General features: G+C 38.7%; 1 long non-coding RNA gene across 1 annotated transcript in view; it reads left to right on the top strand.

Moving 5' to 3' along the window:
* Window positions 1-19,034, top strand: part of LOC129053040 (uncharacterized) — a 620,941-nt gene that overhangs the window by 391,696 nt on the left and 210,211 nt on the right. The window contains exon 7 of the long non-coding RNA XR_010139049.1: window positions 11,916-11,979. This is a non-coding gene — a long non-coding RNA (uncharacterized LOC129053040). The remainder of the gene's footprint in view (window positions 1-11,915; window positions 11,980-19,034) is intronic.

Genomic DNA, 19,034 nt, shown 5'->3' with positions numbered 1-19,034 from the left:
AGTGTTGGACCTGCGGGTGTGCAGAAGGCAAGAGTTGAGGCTTGGGAGCCTCCACCTGGATTTCAGAGGATGTATAGAAATGCCTAGGTGTCCAGGCAGAAGTTTGCTGCAGAGCAGAGCCCTCATGAAGAACCTCTATTAAGGCAGTGCAGAGGAGAAATGTGGGTTTGGAGCCCACACACAGAGTCCCCACTGGGGCACTGCCTAGTGGAGCTATGAGAAGAAGGCCACTGTCCTCTAGACCCCAGAATGGTAGATCCAACAACAATCTGCACTGTGCACCTAGAAAAGATGTAGGCACTCAATGCCAGCCTGTGAAAGCAGTTGCAGGGCTGTACCCAGCAAGGCCACAGGGATAGAGCTTCCCATGGCCTTGAAAGCCCACCCCTTGCATCAGCATGGCATGGATGTCAGATGTGAAGTAAAATGAGATTATTTTTGAACTTTAAGATTTAATGACTACCCTATGCTAGAATTAGTTAAGACTTTAGGGGACTGTTGGGAAGGCATGATTGTGTTTGAAACGTGAGAGGGAATTGTGAATTGTGAGCGGTCAGGGGTGGAATGATAGGGTTTGGCTCTGTGTTCCCTCCCAAATCTCATGTTGAATTGTAATTCCCAATGTTGGGGAGGAACCTAGTGGGAGGTGACTCAATCATGGGGGCAAATTTTCCCCTTGCTGTTCTTGAGATGGTGAGTGAGTTGTCACAATATCTGGTTGTTTAAAAGTGTGTAGAACTTCCCCCTTTGCTCTCTTTCTCCTGCTGGTCATGTGAAGATGTGCTTGCTTCCTCTTCCACCATGACTGTAAGTTTTCTGAGGCCTCCCCAGCCATGCTTCCTGTACAGCATGCAGAACTGTGAGTGAATTAAGACTCTTTTTTATGAACTACGAAGTCTCAGGTAGTTCATTACAGCAATGTGAGAATGGACTAATACATCAATACATCTTTTATATGTGCCAGCTTAAATGCCTAGTTAAGCCCATTGGCTTGGAGAAGGTGCCAAGTAAACAGAAAAGCCATTAAAATTTATGCTGCAGAAAAATTGTTAATCATCCATAAAAAACATTCCTGTTATATTGTTACTTGAAAAAAATCAGATCACAAAACAATATGCAGCTTATAGTTACAGTTTTGAATAAATATATTTATGTATACAAATACATGTGGAATAAAAGACCTAGTAATACTCTGTAATATTAAATATTGATATGATTTATTGATTTTAATTATCTCTTTTAGCTTTTCTATGCTTTCCAGGTTTTCAACAATGAACATGAATTAGATTGTTATTCACATATAACCAATATATGCTATGGAAAAGAAAGTGAAGAAAGGATGAGAGAGAATGGGCTGAACCTTTCTTCAGCATTTGCATTTGATGTAATGGAATTCACCACTCTGCCATTATACTTGAAATTTCTATTAAATTCTCCTGAAGGAGGTTATGGCACCATCTCCAGGAGGACACTGCTTAAAGACAATGAGGTTATTTGGGGTAGAATAACCCAAGAACTCATGAGCACCACTCATTCACAAAGATAATAGTCTTGAAGGGACAGAATACAGAGAGATGCAGTACATTAGTGGTAATGATGAAGGTGGGTTAACTTATTGCCAAAGGAGGGTGTAGTAGATAGTAGGTAAGCACCATGTTTACAGATCATTGTTAAAGTTTGCCAACATTGCAGCTTCACAAGGCAAGCTGGATTTATATCTTATGTTCATATTTTACTGTGATGTTTGCCTCTATGAGTCTTAAAACCAATGAAATTTTCTTCCGTGAAAGTTCCATTGTATAATGACATTTCATTTTTGTAACCACGTTTCATTAATTTCTCAGTCAGTCAAATAGAGAGGGAGAAATAATTCCTCTCAGAAAGTCACAATAGATAAGATATGGAATTGTGATGGTAGTTAACTTCTTTGCTTGTACATTGTGTAGGATTAGGGGAGCTCATGGGGTTTGGAAAAGCCAGATGCATAAGACAAGTAGAATTTTCTTTTCTCCAGACCTAGTCCAAGGCTGCCATCTGCCATTTCATTGCTTGTGGAGGTATTTAAATGATTTTCTATTTTTCTATTATAGTCAAGATAATGTGACAGTGATGATATATAAAGCATTAGTATTTCTAGGTATTTCCAGTTATAAGTTATTTTAAATACATTGTTTTTCTTTTGTTGTGTTAAATAATTTCATTTTGCTAGAGTGTAACACTCTATGCAGATGAAATAAATATAAATTTCCTTCAGTCTTAACTTATTAAATAATTAATCACAAACCTCAATCAACAGCCTTAGTGGAGAGGAATAGTAATCTGGAAAAAAAACCAGATCACCTTTTTTGACTTTGGAACACATTGTATGAGAAATTTTTCTTTACTCCAATCTATTTATCTTTCTAAAAATACCCAACTGTGTAGATAATGAATTACATTCATATCATATGATTAAATAAATCTCTTGGTGAAAGATAGCTGGCTAGAGGTGCCTGGCAGTCTTCTTCTCTACAATGAAAGGACCAAAAACAGCAATTAAATAACCACATGCAGAATAAAGTTTCTAAGAGAGAACATTGAAATTCAGCAGTAAACTGACAGGGACCATCTGAGTCAAGGAAAGAGAGGTAAGCAAAGCAGGAAGCAGCTACCTAAGCCAGGATCAGCTTGTAGCCAGGAGGAACTCCCTATTGTGGGGAAAAGGTAAGTGAGAGATCCCCAGTGTTGCACATTCCCATCACGAGTGCCTGCAGCCCTAGCTATAGGAGAGTCTCTTCACCCTTGCAAATCCTGATACTAGTATAGGGAACTGCCTAGGGTCCACTCAATGACAATTTTCCAAAGAGGGAGTCTGTCCTGTGTCCCACACCTCCACTGAAGACCCATACACAATTGTACTATGGTGACATTTGAGGGCCCATACCCCACCAGACTGTATTTTCTCTTGATTCTCAACAGATCATGCACCTTCACATGCCAAGAGCTCCATTCACATCCTTCCACATTTATCCAAAAATCTCTAGCATCATGACAGCAGCTGGAACTAATGGTGCAGCTGGTTTGCCAGCAATCTAGCACACACAAAGACCCTCTCCCTAGGGACTGGACAGTGCAGTGCACCAGGGAGGCTGGGTCCAGAACAAAGGGAGCTGAAGTATGTGCTCCCTGGACCCTAAGAGCCACCTGCCTGAGATTGCTGCCACTGAGAGCAACACCATCCCTTTTAGTGGCAGGACTGCCACATAGCTACACACATTTTCAGAGTACCTGGGGGCAGGCTCACCAACATACCATTCCAAGACCTGCTGCTATTGGCATCAGCATGTGCCATTATGGGGTGTGGGGATCAACTCACCCCACCTACCACTGCTGACACCTGTGCACAACATCAAGAAGTTTGATGACAGGCTCACCTTGACCACCACCATCAGCACCCACGTAACCATCCAGGGGCCTGAGGACAGGTCTTCCCAACTCATGCTGGCAGTGCCTAAACATGTAATCCAGGAGCTTGGGTATTTACCCACACTGTCTACCACTGTGGGTGTTTGTACACATCATCCAGAGGCCTAAGGAGAGACTGACTTTGCCCACACCTACTACTGCTGGTGCCCATATGTGCCATCCAAGAGCCTGAGGATTGACTCACCCCACCTGCCACCATCAGGGTCCACATATGCCTTCCAGATACCTGAGGATGAGCATGATGCTTCTGCCATTTTCACCTGCACATACCTCCCAGAAGTCTATAGACTGGCTCAGCCCACTGCTACCACAGCTGATGTCCACATCTGCCACTTGGGGGTCCAAGGGTACACCTACCACAGTCACTGCCACCACCAACACCATGTACACTACCTAGGGGCCCAAGGACTTCCTCCACCTGCCCTTCCCACTGCTGCCATTGCCAGGATTATAGAAAGCTATCTGGATGCCCAAAACCAGCTTGTCCAGACCACCAGTGTCCATATATAGTACCCAGGGGCCCGAGAACTGCTATGCCCAACCAACCACCACCACCACCACCACTACTGGTGCCTCAAGACAAACTGACTTGGTTACCCTATCCCAGCAAAGCCTTACCACAGCCTCAACTAACAATGACAGCATAGGCCAGTGAGAAACTCAGACATCACTGACACTGATTATAGCTGAAGAAATAATATAGATATGGTTTGGCTGTGTCCCCAGCCAAATCTCTTCTTGAATTATAGTTCCCATAATCCCCACATGTCATGGGAGGGACCCAATAGGAGGTAATTTTATTATGAGGACAATTACCCTCATGCTGTTCTCATGATAGTGATTGAGTTCTCATGAGATCTCATGGTTCTATAAGAGTTTTCCCCCTTTTGGTCGGCACTTCTCCTTGCTGCTGCCATATGAAGAAGAACGTGTTTCTTTCCCCTTCTGCCGTGATTGTAGTCTCCTGAGACCTCCCTAGCCATGCTGAACTGTGAGTCAATTAAGCTTCTTTCCTTTATAAATTACCCAGTCTTGGATATGTCTTTATTAGCAACATGAGAACAGATAAAAACAGTAAATTGGTACTGGTAGGATAGGGTGCTTCTACAAGGATAGCAGGAAATGTGGAAGTGCATTTGGAAATGGGTTATAGGCAGAGGTTGGAATAGTTTGGAGGGCATAGAAGAAGACAGGAAAATGTGGGAAAGTTTGGGACTTCCTAAATACTTGGAGACCTCAGAAGACAGGAAGATGTGGCAAAGTTTAGAACTTCCTAGAGACTTGTTGCATGGCTTTGACCAAAATGTTCATACTGATATGGACAATGAAGTCCAGGCTGAGGTGGTCTCAGATAAAGATAAGGAACTGGATGGGAAGTGGAGTAAAGGTCAATATTGCTATCTATGTTTTAGTAAAGAGGCTGGTGGCATTTTGCCTTTGCCCTAGAGATCTGTGGAACTTTGAATTTGAGAGAGATGAATTGAGAGATCTTATGGAAAAAATTTCTAAGCAGCAAAGCATTCACTATGTGACCTGGATTATTTTGAAAGCATTCAGTTTTGTGCATTACAAGGAGATGTTTTGAAATGGGAACTTATGTTTAAAAGGAAAGCAGAATATAATAGGAAAATTTGCACCCTATTATGTGATAGAAAAGAAAAAACAATTTTCTGGGGAGAAATTCAAGCCTGTGGCAGAAATTTACATAAGTAACAAGGAGCCAAATATTATTCGCCAAGACAATGGGGAAAATGTCTCCAGGGCATGTCTGAGACCTTCATGGCAGCCTCTCCTATCACAGGCCTGGTGGCCTAGGAGGGAAAAATGGTTTCCTGGACCAGACCCAGGGCCACCTTGCTCTATGCAGCCTTGGGACAGGTTGTCCTACATCCTAGCTGCTTCAGCTCCAGCTGTGGTTAAAAGGAGCCAATATACAGCTAAGGCCATTGCTTCAGAGAGTGCAAGCCCCAAGCCTTGGTGGCTTCCACGTGGTGTTGAGCCTCTGGGTGCATAGAAGTCAGGAATTTAGGTCTGGGAACCTCCACCTAGATTTCAGACAATGTGTGGAAATGCCTGGAAGTCCAGGCAGAAGTTTGCAGCTGGGGTAGAGCCCTTGTGGAGAAACTCTGCTGTGGAAGGGAAATGTGGGTTTGGAGCCCCCACCCAGAGGCCCCACTGGTGCACTGCCTGGTAGAGCCATCAGAAAAAGGCCACCATCCTCCAGACCTCATCCACTGGCAGCTTGTACTGTGCACCTGGAAAGGCTGCAGGCACTCTATGCCAGCCTGTGAAAGTAGCCAGTAGGGGAGGCTGTACCCTGCGAAGCCACAGATGTGGAGCTACCCAAGGCTGTGGTAGCCCACCTCTTGAATCGGCATGCCCTGGATGTATGATATGGAGTAAAAGTGGATCATTTCAAAATTTTAAGGATTAATGACTGCCTTATTGGATTTCAGAATGGGTTGGGGCCTGTAGTGCCTTCGTTTTGACCAATTTCTCCCATTTGTAATGGGTGTATTTACTCAATGCCTGTATTCCCATTGTATCTAAGAAGTAACTAACTTGCTTTTGATTTTACAGGATCATAGGTGGAAGGGACTTGCCTGGTCTCAGATGAGACTTTGGAGTTGGAATTTTGAGTTAATGCTGAAATGAATTAAGACTTTGGGGGACTGTTGGAAGTGCATAATTGTGTTTTAAAATGTGAGGACGTGAGATTTGGGAGGGGCCAGGGATGGAATGATATGGTTTGGCTGTGTCCCAACCCAAATAACCTCTTGAATTGTAGTTTCAATAATCCCCATATGTCATGAGAGGGAACCAGTGTGAGGCAATTTAATTATGGGGAAGGTTACTCTCATGCTGTTCTCATGATAGTGAGTTCCCATGAGATCTGATGGTTTGATAAGGGGGTTTTCCTTCTTTTGCTCAGCATGTCTTGCTGCCACCATGTAAAGAAGGACATATTTGCTCCCCCTTCTGCCATGACTGTAAGCTTTCTGAGACCTCCCCAGGCATGATGAACTGTGAGTCAGTTACACCTCTTTTCTTTATAAATTACCCAGTTTTGCATATGTCTTTATTGGCAGCATGAGAACAGACTAATACACATATGGAAACTACAATACTGTACCCACACAGAATCAAAGCCAAAGCACCCATACCAAACTAACACTGTAGATACATCTATAGAAAAAATGTCTTTTTCTATGAAAGTCAATCCATAAAACCAAAGAAGTAATCATTGCATTAGATGTGAAAATATCAAAGAGAAAACATGAGAAACATGTACAAAGCAGAAAAATTTGACACCTCCAAAGGAATACAATAATTATCCAGCAACAAATTTTAATGAAAAGAAAAATCTTGAAATGCCTGAAAAGGAATTCAAAATGAAGATATTACAAACTCAGTGAGATACAAGAGAAGGAAAGACAGTACACATGAATTCGGGAAACAAATTCCTGTTCTGAATTAGAAATTCAACAAAAATAGACAACATAAGAAAGAACCAAAAGAAATTCTGAAATAGAAAACATTCAATGAATAAAATAAAAATTGCAATTAAGAGTTTTATCAGTAGATTAAATAAAGCAGAAGAAATAATTTCTGAATTTGAAGGCAAGTCTTTGAAATAGTCAGATAAAAAAGAAAAAATAACAAAGAACAAAGCCTATTTAACATAGGGGACACTATAAAGCAACCAAATATTTGAATTTTGGGTGTTCCAGAAGGAGAGGAGTTGCACAATGTCATAGCAAACCTTTTAATAAAATAGCAGAAAACTTCCCAAGTCTTGTAAGAGATATAGACATCCAGATACAGGAAGCTCAAACATACCCCTATATATTCAGTGCACAAGGGTCTTCCTTGAGGCCTATTATTGTCTAACTATCAAAAGTCAAAGACAAAAAGAATTTTATAAATAGCAAAAGTGTCAAGTCACATTTAAGAGATCCTCATCAGACTAACAATATATTTCTTAGCAGAAACTTTACCAGCTGAAATCACAACAAACCCTCTGTCAGACCACAGTACAGTCAAATTAGAACTCAGGATTAAGAATCTCACTCAAAACCGCACAACTAAATGGAAACTGAACAACCTGCTTCTGAATGACTACTGGGTAAATAATGAAATGAAGGCAGAAATAAAGATGTTCTTTGAAACCAATGAGAACAAAGACACAACATACAAGAATCTCTGGGACACATTTAAAGCAGTGTGTGAGGGAAATTTATAGCACTAAATGCCCACAAGAGAAAGCAGGAAAGATCTAAAATCGACACGCTAACATCACAAGTAAAAGAACTAGGGAAACAAGAGCAAACACATTCGAAAGCCAGCAGAAGACAAGAAATAACTAAGATCAGAGCAGAACTGAAGGAGATAGAGACACAAAATCCCTTCAAAAAATCAATGAATCCAGGAGCTGGTTTTTTGAAAAGATCAACAAAACAGACCACTAGCAAGACTAATATAGAAGAAAAGAGAGAATAATTAAATAGACAAAATAAAAAATGATAAAGGGGATATCATCACCAAACCCATAGAAATACAAATTACCATCAGAGAATACTATAAACACCTCTATGCAAATAAACTAGAAAATCTGGAAGAAATGGATAAATTCCTGGACACATACACCCTCCCAAGACTAAAACAGGAAGAAGTTGAATCTCTGAGTAGACCAATAACAGGCTCTGAAATTGAGGCAATAATTAATAGCCTACCAACCAAAAAAAGTCCAGGACCAGACAGATTCACAGCTGAATTCTACCGGGGATACAAAGAGGAGCTGGTACCATTCATTCTACGATGATTCCGATCAATAGAAAAAGAGGGAATCTTCCCTAGTTCATTTTATGAGACCAGCATCATCCTGATACGAAAGCCTGGCAGAGATACAACAAAAAAAGAGAATTTTAGGCCAATATCCCCTGATGAATATCGATGCGAAAATCCTCAATAAAATACTGGCAAACCAAATTCAGTGGCACATCAAAAAGCTTATCCACCATGATCAAGTTGGCTTCATCCCTGGGATGCAAGGCTGGCTCAACATACACAAATCAATAAATGTAATCCATCACATAAACAGAACCAACGACAAAAACCACATGATAATCTCAATATATGCAGAAAAGGCCTTTGACAAATTTCAACATCCTCTCATGCTAAAAACTCTTAATAAACTAGGTATTGATGGAATGTATCTCAACATGATAAAAGCTATTTATGACAAACCCACAGCCAATATCATACTGAATGGGCAAAAACTGGAAGCATTCCCTTTGAAAACTGGCACAAGACAAGGATGCCCTCTCTCACCACTCCTATTCAACATAGCATTGGAAGTTCTGGCCAGGGCAATCAGGCAAGATAAAGATATAAAGCATATTTAAATAGGAAGAGAGGGAGTCAAATTGTCTCTGTTTGCAGAAGACATGATTGTACATTTAGAAAACCTCATCTTCTCAGCCTCAAATCTCCTTAAGCTGATAAGCAACTTCAGCAAAGTCTCGGGATACAAAATCAATGTGCAAAAATCACAAGCATTCCTATACACTAATAACAGACAGAGAGCCAAATCATGAGTGAACTCCCATTCACAATTGCTACTAAGAGAAGAAAATAGCTAGAAATACAACTTACAAGGGATGTGAAGACCTATTCAAGGAGAACTGCCAACCACTGCTCAAGGAAATAAGAGAGGACACAAACAAATGGAAAAACAGTCCTTTCTCAAGGATAGGAAAAATCAATATCGTTAAAATGGCCTTACTCCTCAAAGGAATTTATAGATTCAATGCTATCCCCATCAAGGTACCATTGACGTTCTTCACAGAATTGGAAAAAACTACTTTAAACTTCATATAGAACCAAAACAGAGCACGCATAGCCAAGACAAACCTGGGCAAGAAGAACAAAGCTGGAGGCATCACGCTACCTGACTTCAAACTTTACTACAAGGCTACAGTAACCAAAACAGCAGGGTACTGGTACCAAAACAGATATATAGACCAATGGAACAGAACAGAGGCCTCAGAAATAACACCATACATCTACCACTATCTGATCTTTGACAAACCTGACACACACAAGCAATGGGGAAAAGATTCCCTATTTAATAAATGGTGCTGGGAAAACTGGCTAGCCATATGCAGAAAACTGAAATTGGACCCCTTCCTTACACCTTATACAAAAATCAACTCAAAATGGATCAAATACTCTAGGAATTCCATTTGAATTCCTACCCAGCCATTCCATACCCAGCCATCCCATTACTGGGTATATACCCAAAGGACTATAAATCATGCTGCTATAAAGACACATGCACACGTATGTTTATTGCGGCATTATTCACAATAGCAAAGACTTGGAACCAACCCAAATGTCCAACAATGATAGACTGGATTAAGAAAATGTGGCACATATACATCATGGAATACTATGCAGCCATAAAAAATGATGAGTTCATGTCCTTTGTAGGGACATGGATGAAATTGGAAATCATCATTCTCAGTAAACTATTGCAAGAACAAAAAACCAAACACTGCATATTCTCACTCATAGGTGGGAATTGAACAATGAGAACACATGGACACAGGAAGGGGAACATCACACTCTGGGGACTGTTGTGGGGTGGGGGGAGGGGGGAGGGATAGCATTGGGAGATATACCTAATGCTAGAAGACGAGTTAGTGAGTGCAGCACACCAGCATGGCTCATGTATACATATGTAACTAACCTGCACGTTGTGCACATGTACCCTAAAACCTAAAGTATAATCATAATAATAAATAAATAAATAAATAAATAAATAAATAAATAAAATGGATCAAAGACTTAAATGTAAGACCTAGGACCATAAAAATCCTAGAAGAAAACCTGGGCAGTACCATTCAGGACATAGGCATGGGCAAAGACTTCATGTCTAAAACACCAAAAGCAATGGCAACAAAAGCCAAAATTGACAAATGGGATCTAATTAAACCAAAGAGCTTCTGCATAGCAAAAGAAACTATCATCAGAGTGAACAGGCAACCTACAGAATGGGAGAACATTTTTGCAATCTATCCATCTGACAAAGCGCTAATATCCAGAATCTACAAAGAACTTAAACGACTTTACAGGAAAAAAAGCAAACAACCCCAACAAAAAATAGGCAAAGATATGAAGAGACACTTCTCCAAAGAAGATATTTATGCAGCCAACAGACATATGAAAAAATGCTCATCATCACTGGTCGTTAGAGAAATGCAAATCAAAACCACAATGAGATACCATCTCATGCCAGTTAGAATGGTGATCATTAAAAAGTCAGGAAACGACAGATGCTGGAGAGGTTGTGGAAAAATAGGAATGCTTTTACACTGTTGATGGGTGTGTAAATTAGTTCAACCATTGCAGAAGACAGTGTGGTGACTCCTCAAGGATCTAGAACCAGAAATACCATTTGACCCAGCAATCCCATTACCGGACATATACCCAAAGGATTATAAATCATTCTGTGATAAAGACACATGCACACGTATGTTTATTGCAGCACTATTCACAATAGCAAAGACTTGGAACCAACCCAAATGTCCATCAATGATAGACTGCATAAAGAAACTGTGGCACGTATACATCATGGCACCATGGAATACTATGCAGCCATAAAAATAGATGAGTTCATATCCTTTGCAGGGACATGGATGAAGCTGGAAGCCATCATTCTCAGCAAACTATCACAAGATCAGAAAACCAAACACCACATGTTCTCACTCATAAGTGGGAACTGAACAATGAGAACCCATGGACACAGGGCAGGGACTATCACACACTAGGGCCTATGGGGGTTGGGGGGCTAGGGGACGGATAACATTAGGAGAAATACCTAATGTAGGTGACGGGTTGATGGGTGCGGCAAACCACCATGGCATGTGTACACCTATGTAACAAAACTGCACGTTCTGCACATGTAACCCGGAACTTAAAGTATAATAATAATAACAATAATAATAATAATAATAATAAAAAGAATACAGGCTTAAGAGTGAGATTGAGATTTTAACCTTGCTTTGCCACTTATTAGCTGGTACATGTGGGCAAGTTTAACCGCTCTGTGTCTGTTTCCTTATTTGTGAGCCAGAGTGATGATAATTCTAGTATCTACTTCTTGGGAATATTTGAGGATAAAAGGCTTAATGGAAGAAAAATGCTTGGCATTGTGAATGATTCTTATGCACTCAATCAAAAGTAGTTATTGCATCAAACACTGGGATGGAAGTACTAATTAGGATTACCCAGAAACTGAGGAATCAAAAAAATGTAGCAGGGGTTAGGTAAGTAATTTGGATAAATACATTCCATGTATCTATTGAAGCCTGATTCAGCCTTAAATCCAAAACAAAATAGTCAAATAAGAACATGGACGACTAAAGATACTGTGTTTTTGCTGACAGATTCCTGTCTGCAGTGTCATAAAGACAACTGGAACAAGATTTGGGCAAGAACTTTTTTCCACAGGTAACTAAATGCTCTTCCTCAGCATTAATTTTAATGGCTAGAGGCTAGTCCATCATGTGGATACCTATGTATCTGTTTAATCAAAATATTGGAAGTGTTTACTTGTTATAATGTTTCATTGCTGCAGAAGCTGATAAATGTGTATCAATTTCCATTCTCCTTTTACTTAACAATTGAACTCCTAAGTTTAGCTGGACCCATGGATGTCCATCCTAAAACTATGTTTACAACATGCCTTTGCAATTTTGGCCATGTGATTATTGTAGTCAGTGAATTCTGAGCAGAAGTGGCATGTTCCACTTCTTAGTTCTGTCCCTAAAAATAAATGGATGCTATGTGCTACCCTGGGCTTTTCTACCTTCCTCTTGACTGGAAGATAATGAGAACTGGAGTAGTTGCCTTAGATCCAAGGATGGATACTACGTGTTGAGATTAGAAGGGCTGTTTACATAAGAAAGACACAATTGTATCTATTTTTCATGCCATATATTAAGGGGTCTCTTTTTTATATAACCTATAACTTAAATCACTGTATGAGCAATGCTATGATAATCACTTCTGTATTTGTAAATTTCTGATTATTTCTTTAAGATAAATTCCCCGAAGTAGAAATTCTTATGCATATAGCATACATATTTTGAGGCATTTGTTACATATTTCCAAATAAGTTATTAGCAATGTATAAGAGTGCTAATTTTCCCATGTCTGCACTGCCTCTAGCTATTGTTACTTTTGTTTTTATCTTTGTCAGTTAATGAGATAAAATATATTATTTTAATTTGCATTTACTTTACTACTTGTGCAGTTAAATATTTTTCTTAAGTTTATTATTTGCATATTTTAAAATTAATTTTCACAAACCTGTTTCTAATGTAAGCATATTTACCTTTTACATTATTTCTATTTTGTAAATACTCCCCCAATTTGTCATTTACCTTCAATGTTTCTTTAGAATTTGTTACTGTTATTATCAAATAAAGTTCTACCAGTGGTTGTCTTTATAGTTTGACCCACTCTGGTCATGCTTTCAAAGCCCAATATTAATAATTATTCACAATACTTTTCTAGTGTGATTTTTATTTTTAATGTTTAAATCTTTAGTTCCTATGAAATTGTCTTTAATATATTACCTAATTTTATTTTTAGCATCATTACTACAGATGGGTAGCAGAGTTTTCTCATACCTTTTATACTAGTTCTACTCAACTATGAGCAATATCTCTCCTTTAAGATCAATTTGTAATTGTGTACTTGTGTTTTTGTGTGTCACAATAACTGAGGGGTGCTAGTGACATTTAGAATCTTATAATCAGGAATGTTATATTATGAAGTATGTGTTGTAATATCACACAAAGAAAATATATCCAGCCAAAAGTATTAAAAGTGTACCAATTAGAAATAAAATATATTCTCATTTTGCTGATTATTATTGTCACCTTTATCATATAATACATTTCAAAAGGTAGGTATACAGATATAGATATAGATGCTTAAACTCTCTATTTTGTTCCATCCACTCGGCCACTTTGACGCTGATCTGCTTGGCAACTTCTGACTTGATCTCTCTTGTGTCACATGAGAAGAGAGCCAGGAAGCCATGGGTGTGGGAGTTGATGATGTCGATCTTGTGCAAGGGACACAATGTGCACCTTGCATTTCTGGAGCTTCCCATATGGGGTCTGCCCGAATTTAGTCTGGGAGTCCATGGGGTTGTAGTCACCGGACCATGTAAAGGAGTGGCCCAACTTGGAGATCTTGCCCATTGCTTTGTCAATAGTGATCATGTCACCAGCGTGGATCTTGTCTTTGGTCAGGGACTCAATCATCTTCATGCCCAGGTCATAGATGGTCTCCATCTTCTTGGTTTTGATGGTCAGTTTGCCCACCTTGGAGCCCATTCCTGTCACTGGTCTATCAATCTGGGTCTCAACCACTTCCCCTTCGATGATCTCCATCTCCTCCTTGAAGTGAATGCCAAAAGATGGCCAGAAAGCCTGGGTCTTGCTCATCTCCAGGGAGATCTCACTGCCGGTGATGGCTATGAACAAGGTGTCAGGTCCCAGGGCCTATGCCATGCCTAGGGCGATGGCTGTCTTCCCTCTGCCCAGCTGACCAGCAATGAGGACTGCCCACTTGACAATCTTCCCCTTATGGATCATCTCCCGCCCCACATCAGCTGCCTGCTGTGCAGCAAAGCTGACCCACCATGACCTGGGAAGCCTGTTGAGTCTCCAAAGCATCATCCAGGCCCAGTCCTCGGATGGGGGAGTGGACACCTCTATGCTCAATCCTCCTCACATCATAGATCTCTGGGACGTTGGTCACAGTCATCACAGTTGCCATGATAAGTCACTAACCACCAATGTCTTTCCTCACAATGATTTATTTTGTTTCACATCCTGTTCCTTCTCAAAATTATTATTTTGACTAATATATTTTTCTTTCTTATAAAAAATCATACTTTGAGAACCACTGTCTCCTATTTTGATCAACCAGAATTATTCTTTTTCTAAGTTGAATAATTAAGTAGTAAACTTTCTCATCCTTAAATATCTAAAAATATATTTCTGCTGCTCTCATAGGTGAATAATAGCTTGGCTGAGTATGTAATTATCTTGTCATTTTCTTTCTCCCTCAAACTCCATAGCCATTATTCAGTTGTTTCTCAGCCTTTGAAGTTAGGGAAGAGATGGAAAATAAAAGTGGTATTTACTTATTTTTGGGGTAACCTGTTATGATTTTCTTGTGTTCTTGTTGGTTTGTTGGAATAGATAGTTATAGAAATTTTCCTTTTCGATATTAAAAGGTAATGTATAGGTCATATTTCTTTTCATTAATTTCATCAATTTATATAATATATAGATATTAAGGATATATATGAATATATTTGGTTAGTTATCAAAAGATAGCTATGTGATTTAGTTATTAAAATATAGTACATGAAATAGCTTTAGGCCTTTGAATGAGTAAAACCTGGTTTTGAGTCCCAACTCTGTTGTTTACTAGCTATAGGATATTGGGGGAATTCAACAAAGTCACTATGTTTCCATTTCCTAATCAGTAAAGTAATAATAATAATATCAACTTGGCAGGGTTGTCGAGAGGAGTAAATGCATTATAACATAGCATGTTTACAACAGCTCTTGGCATGAAAGAACCCCTCAATATAATTAGGTATTTTAAATCCTTTCCTACTATCACATTTTAAAATCTGGTGAATATGTTACTCATCTCTAGAAAGTCTCCCCTGATTTTATTTTGTCCCCCTTTTGTCACTTTTTGCCATTAATTTTTCAGTTTTATACATATACTATTAAATATAATTTAAAATACACAATTATGCATTGCAGATTTTTTAAAGGTTTTCTACTATTTTTGTTTGTTTTGGGTTTATTTGCTTTGGAGTCAATCAATTTCATAGATCATTTAACATCCAGAGGAACATTTCCTAAGGGAAGTAAATTGATAAACTTATGGCAGACACTGTGTTGCTGCTTTGTTCAATTTTATTCTCTCTTACTATTGGAACTCTCTCAAAGATCTTTACCTAAATTAATTCTCTGGTGATGGTATGAATGTATACCCTTTGGCAGATACATCTATGAACTCCTTGAAACAAACAGTTCTCCTTGGATAAACAAGTATTTACATGCCACGGTTGATTCACGAGATGGTGGCTAGTTTCCAGTATTGAGTGACAGCAGTTTTATTTGAGCCAGAAGAGTGGTCACAAACTGTCAACCCACTGACCATGTTTCATTTGGCTAATGTGGTATTTTTTTCTATTTAAATGCCTTTTAACACTGCATATACTCTCTATTTTTCCACAGTCCCAACTATTCTCTGTTGGTTTTACTCCAGGGTCACTTCACTCATTTTTACTACTTTCCCTGTATTTACTTATGTTTGTGTTTCCTAAGCCAGCTTAATGTTTACGCAACTGAACCTCAGTGTAAAGATCAGGATTGAAGAAGGGGCATAAAAACATGTCTAAAACTGCCAACTGGGGCATTAATTAATCAATCCATTCAGCAAATATTCATTGAGTATCTTTGTGCCAGAAGCTGAGATAAGTTCTCATAATAGAGTAGTAAACAAAGTATACATAGTCATAGCCCCCTCTTGGAGTTTACAGTGTAGTGGAAGAAACAAAATTAGCCTAATCACATAAATGAAAAATTTTAATGGTGGCTTACTATTCTAGAAGAAGGTAGAGAATGAAGAGAAAGGAGGAGGGAGAGAGAGAGAGAGAAATAGAGAACGGAGAGACATAGAGGGGAAACAGAAAGAATGAATGAGGAGGGAAGGCAGAGGAATTGATGGGTGAAGAGGAAAGGAGAAGAACAGGGAGGAGCAACGTCAAAGTGGAACCATCAGTAGGAGACCAAAATAGGACTAACAACACCCTCTGAATTTATGGAAACACTGAACAGTCATAGAACATCTTCATGATTTGAGTTCACATAGTAAAGGTGATATAATTCTCTACTTACCAGGCACATCAATTACTTTTGACAGCCTTGCTGAGCATCTTTTCCCAACGACCACTTTTCTGTTTCCACTTTGTGTGTGTGTGTGTGTGTTTCAAAACAGAACATTTTTTCTGAAAATAAACTGGCTTCTTAATATGGTCACCACATAAGCTTGTGAAAGGACAAGGAGACATGAAGCAATTGTAGATACTACAACATACGTATTAAAACTTGAAAGCACACAGAAGTGTTATGTTGCCAGCTCATTTTCATTAGGACGCATGCAGGATCAGAATGAAGATTTACAGTCTATATGGCTTGCCTGGGATGTATTTACCAAAAATAATAGGGCCATTCTCTGTGTTCCTGGTCCCCAATCTAGACTCCCTAACAAAAACGAATATATTTCTGTTCGCTATATTGATGACTGAAAATATGTCGTGACCATTGTGAACATAAAAAATAACGAGAAAAAGATGCTATTCTTTTTCACCCTAAAAAGACTAATGTAAAATTGCTTATTTTGCAATTTTTCAGAATTTTTTCATATATATATATATATATATATAGAGCCAATCCGACTCCCTCCATTGCAGTCTCTGAAAGTGCATTTGTCTTTTATTTTCTAAAATCTTCCTGTGATAGTATCTATCTACCTACCTATTCAAGCCTTTGTACATAATTATTTACCTGAAGACTGGTTAATTGTACTTGTCTAAGTGCCGAGAAAAACTTGAATCATAGCTAAAACCTGAAACTCTTTAATTTTTAAAAATGTGTTCAAGATGTAGAGATTAAATCTCTACTGTTTTACTTACTAGCTGAGTGATTTAGACCAAATTACCTACTTCTCTGAGCCTCCGTTTTCTGATATATTAAATTGAGACAAAAAAGTACCTACCCCATAGATCTGCATGAAGACTAAATAAGATGATGCATGAAATGTGCTTAGTAAACAGCCTGACCTGTACTAAATGCTCTAAAAGTCACATTACTCATCAAGGATCCACCTCAATAAATTAACCCATCCATATCTACTTCTGTAGAAAACACTGCCCACTGTGTACATAATCTCCATCACATCACCCAAACAGAATATGCCTGACCATGTGAACAACCAATAAGTACTGATGTGTTTGTGTAGTTCTTATGGATTGAATACTGGAATTGGTAAACCTTTTAAAAGTCCTGTGCAATGTTTACCTATGTAGCAAAACTGCACGTCCTGCACATGTATCTTGGAAGTTAAAATTAATTTTTTTAAAAAGTACTGTGCAAAGATTCCAATGCCTTCTAACTCTAGTGGCTGGAAGCAATTGGCAGCACAGGGCATGAGAGGCTTCAGGGTGTGAAACAATAAAAGATTCCCAGATGAGCATTCAAAAAATAAATAAAAGTACTTTTAATATTTTTATTAAAATATTTTTAAAATTCATTAAAAATGTAATTTAAGCTATTATGATTTTTAAATTTGCTGATCAGCTCATTACTTTAAAAATGAATTGGCTTTTGTTCATAACCAGAGATAGCTCACTAACTGATTAATCTGACAGTCTAGGTTACTCTCTCTGCTAAGTTCTCAACTAAGCTGGCTCGGTTTAAGATTTCTCAGCCATGAATTTATTGAAGCAGCTTATAAAATTGCTCTCTCATCTCCTGTTTGGCCAAAGCTGTATGTCAGGTCTTGCAGCTGCCAGCCTTATTAGGCTCAGCTATCTAACAGGTCTAGACTACAGACCAATGCTTAGTTCTGAAGGTGATCTGGCTAGTATTCAGTCGAAAAGTATTCTGATCAGAATCGATGCCTGCTATGAGGAGTCCACATTCCTGATAGGAATTTGTCTAAACTCCCACAGCTCCTGGTGACCTCTCATAGGCCTTTGCACATGGATACAAATTTAGCTTATACTCAAAAGAGATAGAATTTGCCCTTTGCCTATGTTTATTTTCAGCATAATGGAATCTTAATGAAACTTTCATTAGTCAGATATTTGATAGCATAGCATCTAAATGAATCAGTAACCATAAACATCTAGAGCTTAAGAATTATAATAGCTGATATCAATTGGGTGTCCATTATATGCCAGGCACATTATAAGGTCTACTTGAATGTTCACAGCAGCCCTTTGGAGTGGAACTATTATTGTATTCCAATTTTGCAGAACGAAGAAATGATGAATTGGCATGAATTTCTCAAGATCTGCCCTAGTAATTAGTGTAGGCGAAATAGTAAACTCAAGTCTTTATGGCTGTGGAACATCAGATCTTAAGAACAATATTACTGTGCCCAGAATAGCAGTTTTTGTTTTACCTGTAACTCTGAAACACTGAAAGATACTAAGTGCTTTTTTCTAGTTTTTTCCGGCTTAGCAGTGTATATCTTATCCCATGTATAATGTTGTGTAATATATTATATTTATTACAATATGATAAGGGCCGTGTATCAGTTTGAACAGAGAGATTTCAGAGCACTGGGTTGTGGTGTCACCTCCAGTAGAACTGATAATGTGATAATACCAGTAATAATGCTAAGCAAAGAATAGGAGAAGGGAGTTCCATTCAGGGAAAATATCATGAACAAAC

The sequence above is a fragment of the Pongo abelii genome, chromosome X (assembly GCF_028885655.2).
Source record: "Pongo abelii isolate AG06213 chromosome X, NHGRI_mPonAbe1-v2.0_pri, whole genome shotgun sequence".
In the NCBI taxonomy this organism is placed as follows: Eukaryota; Metazoa; Chordata; class Mammalia; order Primates; family Hominidae; genus Pongo; species Pongo abelii.
The sequence above is the reverse complement of the archived record's forward strand: the minus strand, read 5'-3'. Positions and strand labels throughout refer to the sequence as shown.